Source organism: Malania oleifera, chromosome 4, assembly GCF_029873635.1.
Source record: "Malania oleifera isolate guangnan ecotype guangnan chromosome 4, ASM2987363v1, whole genome shotgun sequence".
NCBI classification, from domain to species: domain Eukaryota; kingdom Viridiplantae; phylum Streptophyta; class Magnoliopsida; order Santalales; family Ximeniaceae; genus Malania; species Malania oleifera.
Genome location: NC_080420.1, coordinates 67,864,537 through 67,883,420, shown reverse-complemented (window position 1 = coordinate 67,883,420; position 18,884 = coordinate 67,864,537).

Here is an 18,884-nt window from a genome sequence, read left to right as displayed (position 1 = left end):
ACACACATATTCACATATATTTTCTAGGCACTTAAATAGGGCTTTATTGTGTTAAGACGGGACCGAAATGCACACTTGGTGCACTTTCGGTCGACCGGCCAAATCAGTTCATTCTTGGCCTGGTCGACCGAACCATCCCTGGGTCAACCGTTGACCTAGGTCCCGATCGACCGAGACCCTGTAGTTCATTTGACCCCGATCGACCGAACCACTTGGAAGTCAACATTTTGACCTCCCGGTCGACCGACCAATTTTGTACTCCAATGACCTGGTCGACCAAAGGGTCCTCGGGAGAATTCCCAGCGGTATGGTCGACCGAACCAGGCAGTTCAAAATGCCCTGGTTGATCGAAACTCAAAATTTTGGGAAATCTCCCTCTCCGATCGACCGAGCCTTTTAGTTCAAAAGTCCCCTAGTCGACCGAGCCATTTAAGTCTTGGTCGACCGAACCATTTCTGGTCGATCGGACCTCTCGGGTTGCCCTGATTTTTTTACCGCAGTTAATATTTTTTAAATAAGGTTAAAATGCTTTAAACATCATTAAACTTTTCTAATAATACCCAATAGGTCCCCAACGGTCATATTTTCTCCCTTGCCTATACATATAAGTTCATTTGAGAAAATTAAGTGAGATTAGCCACTTTGATTAGGGAAGAATTCTCTGAAAAATAAAGACCCTATTCTACTCATTTTTTGACCTCATTCACTCAAGCTTGCCTTCTATCATTGCCTACATCATTTGTAAGTGGATTGAGTGTGTTTGAATAGGTTTGCTCTCCTCATTTTGTTTGCTTGGCACGATTTTATTAGAGAGAAAAACCTAAGGATTCTTATGGGACTTTGTTGATAAGTCTATCCTAAGAAGACCTTGTTAGATCTTCTAAGCTTGCACATTCGTTGCAATATCCTGAGAAGATCTTACAGTATTTTGTTTGGAAAATCTGTTCAAAATCATTTTCAAATATCTAGTGTGCTTTGTATTGAAAAATATATTTGAAGAGATATTTGTTTATGAGATAGTGGTCTTTGTTGCAATATTCTTTCACTTATATATTATTTGCTAAAGAAAAAGATTAAGCATCTTTGGCAAACCAAGCTCATATTTCATTTGATACTCACATCCTTGAAATATCCTGCTGATTGAAATAAATGAGACTAGACATCTTTGTGTGAATTTATTTATTGAACATTTCTTATGATACAAAGATTGTTTGTTTGACACTCTCACGTACGCATTACACTGATAGAAAATACTTTGAGAGTTGAACCATCTAGACCACATTGAGCTTACATATTGAATCATATTGTGGTGTATGTGATTGAACGTAACTGGGTACAAATCTGCTTTACTTGAGAGCAAAATCACTGTACCGTTTATTTTACTAAGCAAACCTATTGTATTCCAGGCACGGGCTTGAAAAGGGAGACTAGCCCTGGAATTGTCCCGAATTGGCTTAGACCCAGTTAGGAAAGCTAGGTGCGTCGTCCTGTTAAGGCGTGTAGGTTGAGGTCAGCCCCGCTAATTGACTTGGTTAAGGTTGAGGTTAGCCCTATGTTAATTTGACCTGGTTGTAAACGGTGCCGCTCCACCCTTAAGTAAGCTATTAGTCGAATCCTCAAGCTTGCGAGCTTGAGATGGGGACGTAGGCACAGTTGGCCGAACCCCGATAACATATCATGTGTTTGCTTATATTTCTACATTTTATATTTACCGCACGTGTATGTTATGGGTGACTGATGCGTTTGACTTAATTTCCACAGTATATTTATCTTTGCATTTGGAAATTGTGTAGACTGATCCTAGGTTGTGTACATACCGTTGTTGCATAGATCAACCTAGGTGAAAAACTTTTAAAATTCCAATTCACCCCCACTCTTGGAAATACACCAATTATAACAATTGGTACCAGAGTCTCGTTGCACTTGACTTAAACGTTTTTGTAAAAAGATCGCAATGGCTCACATTGGTGTATCCCCATTCATTGAGGGACTGTCACTTTCCAGTCCTCCAGTATTTTGTGGTGTCAACTACACCATGTGGAGAGTTAGAATGACCACATTCTTGAAATCTGTGGACTGGAGGGTCTGGCTTGTGACTGCCAAAGGAAGATGTGCACAAATAAAAGAAAATGATTTTAATATGATTAGTTCTAATGCCATGAACATGTTACATCTTGTGTTAGATTCTGATATCTTTGTTGAGTTTGTGGCATATCAAACTGCATAGGAAATCTATGATGAACTGGAAAAGAAATATGGAAAATCCTAGGGATCTGAGATGGTAACTCCTCCAGAGCTCCAAGCTTAAATGATCAAGAGGAGGTAATTCATGAGCTAGACATCAACGGCGAGGTATATGATTCTCACTCTAGCCCATTTGATGGTTTTTGTGATGAATGCTGTATTAGGTCATATACTGAATCATCTGCTGATAATGCTGTAAATGGTTCATGCGATGTTTACTGTGAAAAACCTTGTGATGAATCATATGTTTGCTTTTGTGACATATCAAATGCTGGACCATCTGTTGAATATCATAATTGTTTTGATAGTGATGTTTGTGATGATTCATATATTGAATATTGCAGTATATTATGGAATGAATCATCCCTTGTACTTCATGATAGCCCTATTGAGCATGCATGCAATGATTCGTATGAAAACTGTTGTGATAATTCTTTTGGTGAATCATGTGCTGATTTGAATATGAAAAGCATGCTATCACATGAAGAACTAGAAAAGACCTCATTGAAAATGCACAAGTTTCTAGTTAGAATCTCTAAGCATGAAATATGTCTAAAGAATGAGAGCAAAAGAATAGCAAAACAATTAAAGGGGCTGCAAAATTTTCATGCTATTCTTGAAAAGAAAAAGGTTGAGAAGATATTGAATATTGCATGCTTGGATGAAGAAACAGATGATTATTCAAAAATTGCTCTTGAGATTCAAAATGATACGAATAATCATAATAAACCCTTCGGATCTAAAGAGAGAACTCATTTCAAAAAAGGTTCAGGTTGCTTACATAGAACTGATAGTCTAGTCTCACTAAAGAAAGATGGAATGAAGAAGCACAATCCTTCACGTGTATTCCATACATGCTTATTTTGCAAATTTGTGTGGCATACGTGGTTTAATTGCTTACTGAGAAGTGTGAGAGGACTAGAAAAAGAAATGAGATGGATAATCAGCGAAGCAAACCTTGTAGGACTTAAGGAAAAACAAATTCAAACTAAAAATGCATTCTTGCTATCCTTTCTTTGTTCCTAGGTTTAGAAGTTGTGACGATTGTAGGATCAGGAAGTGATTGTTGATTAAAACGAACTTCTCAGTATGCATGCTCACTAAGCTATCTCATTATACTAAGAACCTTTATCCACTTCCAAATGGACATGGCATGTACGCCCGATAATTAGGTCTAATTGCTTAACCCCTGCCGTCATGAAAAACATAAAGTTAAGCAGCAGTTGTCCATTGCACAAAGCTGAATTTTAGGGCTTCGTCTTATATCTCATCCATAGGGAGTTATCACTAAACTACGATCATACTCGGTGAATTTTTCACTCATCTTTTGGTTCATATCCATGCTCCTCTATATCATCATTTCTATAGGATACTCTCCAATCGCCGTAGAGCATAGGTTAAGAAAAGCCTCACACTCCTTAATGCTCGGTACTCAAATAGGTCAATTAGTCTATTCTTGGTATACACTTCATTTGAGCAATATCTTTCACCAAGAATCCCTAAGAATCATGGTTATACTATTACACATCAAATCTGGACCTTAGGGAGAACTTTGGATAAAAAATCGAGTAAAATTCTGAAAATACACTATGCTCGGTCGACCGAGCACTGTAGTTATAAAATGCCCCGGTTGACCAGGACATGTTGACCTTAACCCCCCACGGTCGACCGAACACTCATGAACAAATTCTCTCAGTCGACCAGCAGTCTCGGTTTCCCCCTGGTCGATCGAAACATGGCACAATACACCCTTACAGTCGACCGGCCATCCTAGTTCATTTTCGTCTCGGTCGACCGAAATGTGTCGGTGCTTGGTCGACCGAGCTACAATATATATATGGTTTTCCTTGTTTTCAGCTCATTTGCGCGAGATTTTTGAGAGACTTTCCATTCCCTCTTTGCATTTCCATCAATCCCAGCCTCACAATCTTCATTGCCATGGCTCACATTGAAGCCTATGATCTTGCTCACACAGAGGATGAGTACTTTTTCTCAGATAGGTGCAAGATGCGGTACATACGAGAGTTCCGTCCCAAAGAGGCTATACTAGGTAAAATACTTGACTTAGTTTTTATGGGCCAGTACTTTCAAAATATTTTAGATATGTTCGAGTATCAGGGGTGGAGATCTTTTATCTCCTACCAGCCTGGGGGACATTACCCGACCTTCGTTAGGATGTTCTATGCCAACCTTGGCAATGATGAGAATGGGTATTTATCTCGTGTTCTAAGGACAGATGTGCGTTTTGATGCACAATATATATCTGACGTCCTAGACATTAGCCGTGGTGACTTTGAGTGCCCCGATATGGGTAACTCCTGGATATTTGAGCAGGAATTGTAGCCACATTCGCCAACTTGACCATGTCTGACCCTGGCACTACTAGCTAGAACCATCCTCCCCAGTACAGAAAGTTCATTTTAGAGGCTAAGGTCATGCACCATCTGATCACATACAATGTCCTGCCCAAGGCGGGATCTAGAGTGCACGTCTCCTTTTTAGATTGCTTAATTATGTGGTGCCTTTTTGCTCTGAAGAAGTTGGACCTGCCGAGTTTGATTATCCGTTGGATGATGACCAAGACGATTGGCCACCAAGTGATCATGCCGTATGGAGGAATCCTGAACAAGTTGTTCAGGAATATTGGAGTCACGAGGACGAATGTGGCTTCACTAAAGAGGAGACGACCGGCAGACACTTTCTCTAGCGTGACCCTTAGACTGATGGGGTACAAGCTCGTAGGGAACATTTGGGCACCCTCTAAAGCAGCAGCAGCACAGGTAAAGGCCCCACCGGAGCCACCACAGCCTCCATAGCCATCGAATGTGGATCTCATGGCTGCTATCTCCTGCTTGTCTGACATGTTCATACAGTTTCGAGGATCAGTCCAGTCAGACTTGCAGGACTTGGCATTGTCATCCGCTGCACTTAGGCAGGAGTTCCAGCAGCACTCCATCTCCACTGATAGCCGCCTTATAGATTTGGAGCGGACCATGACAGCTGGCTTCAGTGAGCTGAGTGACCGCATTCAGGAGATGCAGGATGAGAGAGATCGGATGACGATGGACTTTGATTTTGATGCTGCCGATGGTGGTGATGGAGGAGAGGATGGAGGAGATGATGGAGGGGAGATCTAGACTCCAGAGTTGTCCATAGATTAGATAGCGTGGCCTTAATTCTTTTTGTGTTATTTTATATCATCTGGTCTGTATTAAATAAAATAGCTCTTTCGCTTTATTTTGTACTCTCATGATATTATTGACATACTACCCCAGTTATTTATGTTATATATGCATCTGCAGTTTCTTAACTTGCATGTTCTAATGGTTAATTGTGTATGGTATTGAAATGCATGAGTAGTATAGAATGCCTACTGCATGGCAGATGCAGTTGTTAAGAATTGCCTGCTGGTAGATGATAGGTTTTCACATGCCTTACTTTTATGATTCTGTATGTTTGAGAAAGATTTTTGTGCAGGTAAAATTTGGGAAATGTCCTGTTTACAGCCGGCATGCTGTCGAATTTTTTGTAGACATTTGCCCAAATAATTGAAACATTACTTGTATGTGCCAAATGTATATATCCATGTGAAGTAATTGTTTCATAATTTGCATACATTTAGGGGGAGCATCTAAAAATAAATGTCTATCTTGTCTTGATCACAAAACATGTATGGATTATATCTACTTTTAAATCAAGTGTGGCTTCTGCTTAAATGGAATGCTTTAATCATAAAATTGAAACATGTTCTTGTTGCCACTATTCCTTGATTTGCCATATGATTATGCATGTGAATCTTAAATTTCTGGATCATTATGGTTATGATTTTTCTGGTTATAATTTTGTATGTGCATAATTGATAGCCCAGAAAAATATTGCTTGATTATCTTAAAATTGAACTTCTCCTTTTCATCAAGCAACTTCCCCAGTACCTTTTGCACATATTAAAGGGAATATATACATTTATTTATGAAAGCAAGAATTGAACTCATATTGGATATATTGTATGTCTTGCTAATGTGTTTACATGCCTTCATGACTTGTGCCTTCCATGCATTAAAATTTTATGTCATGAAATCTCTTAAGGGTGTTGCATTATATAACTAGTTCATTGATAATATGTGAAAATGCATGTGAACTAGTTAGACTATATTTATGCTCAAACCTTCTTTTTGGTATCGTATGCCGTGTGTCTTTAATGCAAATCTTCCACGGGTCTTATGATATGTTTCAACTTCAAATGGTTTGTGTATATTTCTGGTCTAATCATGTTTGCCATGTCATTCGAACCTCGTAATCAGCAGTTATATTGATTGTGTGCACACCGTATACCTTTATTGCACAACTTGTCCAATTCATTTTCATAATTCATATTTTATTTGCTGTAATTGGATCATACTGAACTGTTTGAGTAGTTGTGGATAAATTGTTAGTAAATTTAAACTCAAACAGGCTATACTTATACAGGATATCTTTTGGAAAGTCCAATTTACAAACGGCACTCTGCCAAAATTTTTCCAAAATCTTTCCAAAATTCATCATGTATAAGTATACTAATCACCCATTGCCTAGGATGTTAAATTCAAATGGCCCTTTTTGCTTTTGCCAAAAGGGGGAGATGGAAGGGGCAAAAATAATGGGTTTGTTTTGAATACATTAGATGCATATTGTGAGGGGGAGCCTTCTTAAGCTTAACCCTATATTTTTGCTTGTCATATTTGTCATCATCAAAAATGGGGAGATTGTTGACCTTATTGGTCATGCCCGGTTTTGATTATGACAAATACTCATTATATCTAATGAGCGTTTGAGGTTTTGTGCAGGAACTAAGGTGATAAGATCAAGATGTGCACAAAGCAAGAAAAGCTTGATGATCAAATCATATTCATTGTAATATATTTATATTGGTCTGTAATAGTAAGTAGGTATTGCGTTTGTAATAAGCTCACACACATCACATGTATGATTTACTGCGTAAGCTAAAAAAAAAATCATTAATGAGAAAGGACCTTAGAAAGACCCTAGGGTGTCGACCGACACCGAATTTTTTCGGTGTCTCTATTTTGAACCCGAGTGACCCTAGGACACACCCATATTCACATATATTTGCTAGGCACTTAAATAGGGCTTTATTGTGTTAAGACGGGACCGAAATGCACACTTGGTGCACTTTTGGTCAACCGGCCAAATTAGTTCATTCTTGGCCTGGTCGACTGAACCATCCCTGGGTCAACCGTTGACCTAGGTCCCGGTCGACTGAGACCCTGTAGTTCATTTGACCCCGGTCGACCGAACCACTTGGAAGTCAACATTTTGACCTCCCGGTCGACCGACCAATTTTGTACTCCAACGACCTGGTCGACCGAAGGGTCCTCAAGAGAATTCCCAGCGGTATGGTCGACCGAACCAGGCAGTTCAAAATGCCCTGGTCGATCGAAACTCAGAATTTTGGGAAATCTCCCTCTCCAATCGACCGAGCCTTTCAGTTCAAAAGTCGCTTGGTCGACCGAACCATTTCTGGTCCATCGGACCTCTCGGGTTGCCCTGAATTTTTATCGCAGTTAATATTTTTTAAATAAAGTTAAAATGCTTTAAACATCATTAAACTTTTCTAATAATACCCAATAGGTCCCCAACGGTCATATTTTCTCCCTTGCCTATATATATGAGTTCGTTTGAGAAAATTAAGTGAGATTAGCCACTTTGATTAGGGAAGAATTCTCTGAAAAATAAAAACCCTATTCTACTCATTTTTGGACCTCATTCACTCAAGCTTGCCTTCTATCATTGCCAACATTATTTGTAAGTGGATTGAGTGTGTTTGAATAGGTTTGCTCTCCTCATTTTGTTTGCTTGGCACGATTTTATTAGAGAGAAAAACCTAAGGATTCTCAGGGGACTTTGTTGATAAGTCTATCCTAAGAAGACCTTGTTAGATCTTCTAAGCTTGCACATTCATTGCAATATCCTGAGAAGATCTTATAGTATTTTGTTTGGAAAATCTGTTCAAAATCATTTTCAAATATCTAGTGTGCTTTGTATTGAAAAATATATTTGAAGAGATATTTGTTTATGAGATAGTGGTCTTTGTTGCAATATTATTTCACTTATATATTATTTGTTGAAGACAAAGATTACGCATCTTTTGCAAACCAAGCTCATATTTCATTTGATACTCACATCCTTGAAATATCCTGCTGATTGAAATACTTGAGACTAGACATCTTTGTGTGAATTTATTTATTGAACATTTCTTGTGATACAAAGATTGTTTGTTTGACACTCTCACGTACGCATTACACTGATAGAAAATACTTTGAGAGTTGAACCAACTAGACCACATTGAGCTTACATATTGAATCATATTGTGGTGTATGTGATTGAACGTAACTTGGTACAAATCTGCTTTACTTGAAAGCAAAATCACTGTACCATTTATTTTATTAAGCAAACCTGTTGTATTCCAGGAATAGGCTTGAAGAGGGAGACTAGCCCTGGAATAGTCCCGGATTAGCTTAGACCCGGTTAGGAAAGCTAGGTGCATCGTCCTGTTAAGGCGTGTAGGTTGAGGTCAACCCCACTAATTGACCTGGTTAAGGTTGAGGTTAGCCCTATGTTAATTTGACCTGGTTGTAAACGATGCCGCTCCACCCTTAAGTAAGTTATTAGTGGAATCCTCAAGCTTGCGAGCTTGAGGCGGGGACGTAGGCAGAGTTGGCCGAAACCCGATAACATATCGTCTGTTTGCTTATATTTCTGCATTTTATATTTACCGCACGTGTATGTTATGGGTGACTGATGCGTTTGACTTAATTTCCATAGTATATTTATCTACGCGTTTGGAAATTGTGTAGACTGATCCTAGGTTGTGTACATACCGTTGTTGCATAGATCAACCTAGGTGAAAAAGTTTTAAAATTCCAATTCACCCCCCCTCTTGGGAATACACGAGTTATAACAGACCACAAATCACATTCAGTACGTCTTTCCACCCCCATACGGATAGGTAGTCTGAGAGGATTATATAGACACTAGAGGATATGTTGCAGACTTGTGTACTATACTTTGGAAATAGTTGGATACAGTATTTTCTGCTTGTTGAGTTTGCGTATAACAACAATTACTAGGGCAGCATATAGATGACACTTTACGAGGGTTTATGTGGTTGTCAATGTCGATCTCTATTGTACATGGATCAGGTCGGTGAGCGGCAGATACTTGGCCCGGAACTGATTCAACAGGCCTCTGCAAATGTCAAGTGATTAGAGAGAGAATCAAGGCAGCTCAGAGTTGACTGAAGAGTTATGCTGATACTCATGGACAAGAGCTGGAATTTGGGGTAGGAGATATGGTGTTTCTAAAGATCGATCCGATGAAAGGGGTGATGAGGTTCGGAAAGAAGGGGAAGCTAAGTCCTCGGTATATTGGGCCTTTCAAGATCCTGGAAAGGTTAGGTTTGGTGGCTTATTGGGTGGCTTTACCCCTAGCACTATCTAGAGTCCATGACGTGTTCCACGTGTCTGTGATGAGGAAGTACGTGTTAGATCCATCACACGTGCTGAGTTACGAACCTCTAGAGATCAGTGATGCTTTATCGTATGAGGAGGCACTTATATAGATATTAGATAAAGTTCAGTGGTTACTGACTAAGGAAATGCCACTAGTGAAGGTATTGTGGCCGAGCCATGCAACAGAAGAAGCTTCATGGGAGTTAGAAACTAAGATACATCAGAAGTATCCTCTATTATTTAGAGACAGATAAGCTAGTCAGGTAAGTGGATGTATGTATGCTAGTATGTTTAAAAAGTAAATATGATCTTCGAGAGAGTTTTGTATGTATACTGTAAGCTCCCAAAACTTTACGTTTTAACCATGGTATTCGTCCACCATATGCGAGGGTATGTAATAAAGTTGGGCCGGAGCCACTATGTGGGTTGCTATCGACTCTTCAGTAGAACGGAATTAAAAGATGAGATTATGCTTAGAAACGATTAGTAAATTTCGAGGACAAAATTTTTACAAGGAGGGGAGATTGTAGAGACCTGAACATGTATATAAGGAAAATAAATAAGAAAAGGGTAAAAAAGGGATTACAGCAGGGTTCATTGACGAAGGCAGTATATTCATTGACAAAGTCCCTTAAGTTCTTCGTCGCCAAAATTCAAGCACTATAAATATCATTTTTGGTTGCTTAAGGGTTAAGAAAACCCAAAAACTCTCTCTCTCTCTCTAGAATTGGCAAGTTCACTCACTCTCTCTCTCTCTCTCTGTGATTCTTCGTCGTTCGTCATCTATTTCAACGATCAGAGGTTCCTGCATAGATCAAAAGGAGAAACTCTACAGTTATAGCAGATCAGATCGTCATTTTGAGCTGGGATTTTCCCTAAAATCGAGGTAAGGATCTGAATTCATTTTTGTTTTGGTAAATCTATAGTAGACTAAATAATACCAAAGTATTGTTCTTTGATTTTTAGGTTTTGAGGATCCCGTGTTGTAGTTTTGGATCAATAAGCTCATGTTTCATTTTTAACGTTAAAAGGTAAGGGGATTTGTTCACATAAGTTATTTTTAGAAAAAGAAACCGTAGGATATTTAGCTTATATTCATATGTACTTATTGACTGCTTATTTGCAAAGTTTTACCGGGTATAAATGTCGATTCGTATGGTTTTCACGATTTTACGATTTTGAAAAAAAAGGGGTTTTTGGCATATGATCTCCATAATTCTTAAACTACTTTATTTACACTAAAACTAAAGTAGGAGATGCTTGAAACTTCTATTAACAGCATAAATGATATTTTACGAACCAATTTTATATGAAATGTATATTAGAGCAAATAAGTGTGACGTATGATATGAATTGATTTTATTCTGATATGAGATGCATGTATATGAACTATGGTGACTAAGGTTCCAAGTGATTATCAAAAAATGCAGAAAAATAAGTGCCGGTTAGATGTCGTGCCAAGTATGAGAAAAGGGTAAAACCTAGAAGTTACGAGCCGATTTTTACCACAGTATGCATGAGATTGTGATAATATTGGAATTTGCATAGGTTATTATATTTTATTATAAATTATATATATGATATTGGGACCGCAGCTTGTCTCAATAGTACATTATGTAGGCTCAGTACCGTTTCCAAAACAGAGGTAGAATGCAACCACGCATAGTTATTGTTCAGTGTGGGTACCTAGTAGTAGGCTTAGTAAGAAGGGCCACTGGTGAAAAGGGATCAGGGTGGTGATGGCCAAGTTGGACTGCAGTATGTTATGATGCCTGACTTTGTCTGTATGTATAGTGCTCGATCAATGTTTTCTTGTCACATAACCCTTGCCACGGGGAGCTGCTAGCATAGTTATGATAGTTTCGATTTGGATGACGTTCTAAATATGCATATACATAATTTAAACGTTTTACTGGGAAAAGTCATAGGTCTGAGTACCGGGCAGAGGGATCGTACAATGTATGGGCTTGTACCCTACCCTAAACTCGGGAACTCTCACGTGTAATGATGTTGGGTTTTATAATATCAGGGAGTTATATATGTACTATATATACATTACAGTATTGAGAATGTGCACATTATGTCACTATTTTAAAATAAGATGTTAGCTTTGGTGCAATCCCAAGAGGGGGGTGAAATGGATATTTAAAATTTATTGCCTCGATTAACTGGTTTTACCAACAGTGTAATACGTCCTAGGGTCAGTCTACGCAATCAACAAATAAACACACACGTGCAGTAACTGTAAAGTGCAGGAAGATAAACAGTACATACAATATGTTATCGAGGTTCAGCCAAATTGCCTACGTCCCACCTTGGCCACACCAGCACAAGGATTACCTCTATAATGCTCACTTAAATGGGTGGAGCGGAACCTATACAAACTAGGTCAATTCAAGGGGCTGACCTCAACCAACACGCCTTAACAGGATGATGCACCTAACTTTCCTAACCGCGTCTAAGCCAATTTGGGACTATTCCATAGGGCTAGTCTCCTTCTTTAGGCCCACGCCTAGAATACAACCAATGTGTATAAAGTTTGTACCTGAAAATATGCTTCTAGACAAGAAAATGTGTGCACCAATACAGCTCAGTCAATATTACAAGCATGAATGATATGTAAATATGCTTAGTGCTCTAATGTGTCCTAAACACTTAATCAAGTATGATAATCAGTTTAGATCTAGAGTGTATATCAAAGCAAGATTTGAAACATGATATGTAGAAAATACAAGATCAGATCGGGGTTTCAAATATGCTAAGCAAGTTGAATCAAACAAACTTAATAAGATATTTCAATACACAAATCACAATGGAGTTGTTTGAAAAACTAGCTTTTGAAAATGATTTTTGCACACCAAATATAGGTTTCGGTATCTTGCAATAACAATGGAAGAACCACAACCCTCAAAGTCTTTGCAGACTAGATTTATCGAATGAAATCGGTGAAAGAACTTTAATACTAAACTCTCAAAGAAAATCAAACAAGCAATAATACAAATGAGAGTTCTAGCTAGAGAGATTAAGCACAATAGCCTTTGAGATACTCACAATGCTTAAAGAGATCCAGAGTGAAGAGTATACGAGTTTTTGGAAGAGTACTTGGCTAATATAGGTTTTTGGACGTTGAAAGAATTTTGCCCTAATCAAGTTTGTTAATCCTTACTAATTATGATAAATGAATAGGTATATATAGGCAAGGAATATTTTTTTTACTATTGGGGACACAATAGGCGTAATTATAAAAGTTTTAATACTATTTAATTAAATTAATCCCATTTAAAAAAATATTAACTGCGGTAAAAATGAGGGGCAACCTGAGAGCACCGGTTGACCAAGACAAGTTTGGTCGACCCAAGTTCATGGGGTTCGGTCGACCAAGACTAAAATGAACTATGAGCTTGGTCGACTGAACTTATAAGTCCAAAGCCTTTTTGCGAGGTTTAGTCGATCAGGACTAAAATGAACTGCACGTTCGGTCGATCAGACTTGTAAATCCAAAGGTGATTTTCACATTTTGCGATGTTCGGTCAACCAGGACCATTTGAACTGAGCTGGTCGGTCGACCAGACCGTTGAGTTTCCACACGTGGGAACTCAATCGACCAGGTTGGTGGTATTCAAAATATGCTCGGTCAACCAGGTGGTCAAAATGTTGACCCCTGGGGAGTTCGGTCGATCGGGGTCAAATGAACCATAAGAGCTCGATCGACCAAGCTACGGTCAACTTGTTGACCCAGCCTAGTTCGGTCGACCGGGTGATATTGAACTGGAAGGTTCGATCAACCGAACATGTATGTTTTGTGCATTTCGGTTCTTTTTCTAAGCATTTAATCACCCATTTCAAAAGATCATTCCTATACGTGCAAGAGTGAGTGTCCTAGGGTCATTTTAAGCCTTTTTTGAATGCACCAAAAAAATTCGGTGTCGGTCGACCTTCCCTAAGGTTTTTTTATGGTCTGTGTAGGTACCTAAAGTCCAACTAAGGTCGATTTGATCATACCTACCTATCATGCATGATGCAAATTATTACAAGCCATAGGAGTGGACAGTCCATAATTAATTTACATTCCAAAATGAAGAAATAAAATAATGAACACAAATACACAACACAATTTTTTATTCTTTGGCACGAACACCACACGCCATCATGACATGTCTTTTAGCTCGAAAGCACGCACAAGGTGAACCTGCATGCAAGTCTTAGTACAACCATCAGTACCAAGACTATTTGTCATAATCAAAACTAGGTGTGACCAATCAGGTTAACATAAGAGTATAACTTTACAATCACACACTGATGTAATATTTTCCTCCCTATTGAGAAGTGTCTCACCCCAATCTTACAACCTTTCTTTCAGGAGTTACAGGAAATTGATCCTAGTCTTCTAGAAAGACTTTGGAACGTAGCACCTAGTTAGCTGACGTAAGTTTTGTATGAGTTATGGGTTGTTTAGCCAGGATGGATTGTCTTTTTGGGAATGTAATATAGTTTATGTTTTATGTACGAATGAATGTATGTAAGGAATAGTTAGATACTTTGGTACGTCTAATAGAATCCATATGAATGTTTATGTTTTCCGAAATATATGTGAGTACAGATCATTATGAAATACCCATATGTCTTTATTTAGGGCGAGTAGTTATGTATGTTTTTAGGATTTGTACAGGATATATATGTGTAGTAGCACTCTGGGTCGTATTAAGGGCAGGGGCGTTACATTATCAGTGTGTGGCTAGCATGAGATTTCGTGTAAACATACATGTGAAAACATTTAAATACATTTAACTAGCATTTTAAAACTGTGCTGAACTGTATATCTGAAAATACATAATTTATGAGTAATGTACTGCTAGCTCAATATGACCCATTCTATAGTAAATATGCCCATATATGCCTAGAAGATACAACATGACTGCTGAATTAGCATCGTCACACCATCACATACTACTACTACATGCTTCACCCCATGACAGGTTGTGCAGCAAGTAGGCTAGACCTAATATATAGTTGACCGACTATAGCTAAGTCAAACTAAATAGTAAGTACGATGAAGCCTACCCCATAACTGGAATTCTACATCAGAGGGTCACTCGAAATTGTACATTGCTTGGGGCCCCAGAATTCTACATCAAGAAGTACTCCTTAGGACGCCAATTGACTATCCAATACCACACTCTATCAAAGACATGTGGTTGCACTATCTCCCAACATATAGCTACGGTACCGTGCTCATTACATAACATTATATCACAAGATTCTAAAATCATATATTGCAATTTACATCATAACACTGAAATCATAATTCATTTTCATAAAACTGTATAAAAAATAAAGTATTTGTAATTCTGTGGAATATCTGTCATAAATTGTCTTCGTATAAAACCGGCATATCAGACTCAGCATTTAGTCATCATATCACATATCGGCTTATAGCCGTCATATCACATCTCAGCATCTAGCTGTTATAATTTACTATTATACAAAACATGTTCATTCATGCCAATTAAAACTGTACTCATGGCACACAATTTTTCACCTGGTAAATCATAAATAAAATAACTCCTTAAGAAAATAGACACTATGATGAAAATAGGGGTATGAGTATCTCCAAGTTGATATTTTACTAAAATATAGATACGTAGTTAAATAGAGGAAAAATAGAGATAATCACACCGCTTTGATTCATATTAAAAACACGTCTAAGGTTTGAAATCACAAATTCCAACCCATGAAAACGTCCAAAAAGCGCAGTGCTTTAATCCCAAAATATCATATTCGAATTTTATCCAGTTTGTTTTGAAAATAACATCGGTTAACCAAACCCTAAGCTCGGAAACCCTAGAAAAGTCATAACTATATACATATAAACATATCCTATATTTTCAACTGGTAGAACTCCTAAGGTTAGCTAACATAATATAATCCCCTTACCTGTTTCACGAATAATGACCTGAGACACTCGAAAATCGAAACCTTAGCTCTTCCCGAACCGGCTGAAAACAAGCTTTTACGAGCTAAAATGAAAGAACCACACCCAGAGCATATGCACGTACTCCGAGTAGCCTTAGGGGTGAAAAAGAAACTTGAGAGAATCCCTAAAATTTGAAACCCTAGCAGAGAAAAAGAGGGGGATTTAAATTTTCTAAAAAAATAAGCTTACGTCTATTTATAGGTGAGCAGCCAACGAGAAAATCGTTGACAGTTTTCCCTATACCCATAAAACCGTTGACGGTTTGGCAGTTGACTGGCCCAGTTGACCGAAATTGTTGATAGTTTTTCTCACACTCTATGAAACCGTCAACGATTTTGGCTCTTCCAAACCACAATCCTCCCTTTTATTTGATTTTCCTTTATCACTCTTTAATGTTTATTTCCTTTCATTTTTTAGGTTCGGGTTAGAACACACACTCACACATCCACAGAGACACAGCCACACACACTCACACACCCACGTAGACACACCCACACACAGTCAAACCCACACACATAGTCACACACACACACATAGGCACCATGCATGCACACACGGTCAACCTACAAAAGAAGAAGAAGAAGAACAAGATGCAGAAGAAGAAACATAAGAAGAAGAAAACAAGGAAGAACCATATGTACCAAGAGCTTCGGCGAGCGACGGCAGTGGGAGGAGGTTCGGAAAGCAACAGTGGGAGGGAAATGAGGGAGGGAAAGAAAGGGGAGGGAAAAATGGGAGAGAAAGGATGGAGGGTTCGCTCGGGGAGTTAGGGATTTTAACCAAACTATTAGTGATGGTTTTAAAATCATCACTAATAGTCTGTTATTTAAAATTAAAATTAAAAATGGTGAAAGTAGAACTCCTTTAGGTGAAAAGCTATATAATTAATATGATGTGTAAGGGCTATGTTCCAATAAACCTAGGACAAGCTTTGAATTGTAATCATCTTAATTCCACGAGCAACCCACCTATGCATGCATAGACATTTACAAAAAGTGTGTTGTTTCTCTTTCATGCATCCCATTCCTTGTTACTGTACGGGATGAACAGTTTCAAAAGATCTCTCAAATTATAGCTCTATTAAATAACTAAATAATTAGTCAAATCATTGCATCACTTTACCACACCTTAGTTCAATTCCGTAGTCTATACACGGTCATTCCAAAAGGTATGAACTTGAAGAGGTTAAATTTAGACAATCTTTTTAGTCAATATTCACTATCAATGACACCTCTTACATTATTTCCTGTCCGCTATGTTAAGAACAATAATCCCAGTCCATGACCAGACATATAAATTTTTCCTTATTTAGATTTGAAAGAGGTTGCTTCTATTAGGAAAAGAGAGAAAAGATCTTAAGGACCTAATTCACTCAAGAAGCTAAAAATAAGTAATGCTTCCATGAAGCCTTTGCACAATACTTGTCTTAAAGAAGCTGGAAAAATCTTCCGTAGATGATGAAAGTGGAACTTACTTGGGGGAAAGGCTATACAGTACACTAAACATTATATTTGGTCTGATAGCTATTAAATAGAACATGCTACCAATCATGCCTCTATAGAGCTTAATTAATTAACATCTACCGGTATACTTTGCTCATCCTTGTCAAGCTTAGTTGAAGTGCTCGTAGGGGTCCTAGACCAATACCTTGCCATCTTCCAGGTTAAATTTTGTTATAGCAATTCTTTCACGTACGTATTTTCATTGGTTAATGAATGTACCATTTTCTTCTTGCTTGATTTGAAGTCCAAGAAAGAAAGTGAGCTCGCTCATCATGCTCATTTCAAATTTTTCTTACATACATTATTTTGCAAATGGTGAAAGTGGAACTTAGTTCCCTAGGGTAAAAGCTATATAATATGATGTGTAATGACTTTGGTCCCATTAAACCTATAAGACATCCTCTTTTCATTGTATTTTATTTTCAACTCATCTAGATTCTCATTTGCGGTGTCAAGTTGCTTACTGGACAATATCAGCAACTGTTCTTAATTTCTTGCATCCCATCTCTCAAACTCTATTTCCTTTCAAAAACCATTCCAATCATCGTCGAACTTCACCCCACATCGATCTTCCCTAATCCATACATGGTCATTCCAAAAGGTTGAACTTAAACTCAAAAAGGGTTAAATTTGGAGATCATCAATCTTTTCAACCAATAGTCACTAATATTATATAAATGACACCTTTTCCAACTCTTTCATTCAGTATGTTAAGAACAATCCTAGTTCCAAATTGGCCAAATAATATATATCATTCCACATATGAGTTTGAGAGGGGTCCAACTCATCAGCTAGATCAGTTTCAAAGTATTTTTCCAAGATTCTCTTATGTAATTTAATTATATTAAACATATTGAAGTTGATACCTTTGGAATGATTGTGTATAGACCAAAGACATTGTGGACAAGTTATGCAATGATGAACTAATTTTTTAAATGCCATAAACTTTAAGCGATCTTTTGAAGTTTTTCATTGTTAGAGTACTAAAAAGGAATGGGATGCACGCAAAAGAAAGAGTTTGGTATAAATATCTATACATGGGTGAGTTGCTCACGAGGATGATTACAATTCAGATGGACCAGTAGGAGACTATCTTTGTACTAGTGGACAGTTGCAGATATTGGCGAGGAAGCAAAATACAGAAGACTATTAGCAATGGTTTAATAAATTCATTGCTAATAATAGACTATTAGTGACAGTTTTCATAAAGCATCACTAATATAGTTAAATAATTTTTTTAATATTTTTTAAATAAAAACTATATTAGTGATGGTTTAATAAACCATGACTATTACAAGACAAATAGTGATGGTTTGGACAAACCATTACTAAAAGGCAATTATTAGTGGTGGTTTTAAAGAACCGTCACTAAAATTGTTGACTTTTCTTAGTCAGCATGCATTATTAGTAGCAGCTAAGGGCACCGTGACTAATATTACACTATTAGAGATGGTTAACAAATCGTCACTAATAATTCTCTTTTAGTGACACTTTCAAATCGTCACTAATACATTAAAAAATGTCGGTAATATTTTCCCAAGATAGTTTCCACACGAAAAGTGGTTTTCGCGGGTGAAAAGTGGTTTCCCGCGATGGTGTGAGTAGGAAAATTTGTTTTTAGTGATGAAACAATTAGTAACAGTTCCAATTTCATCA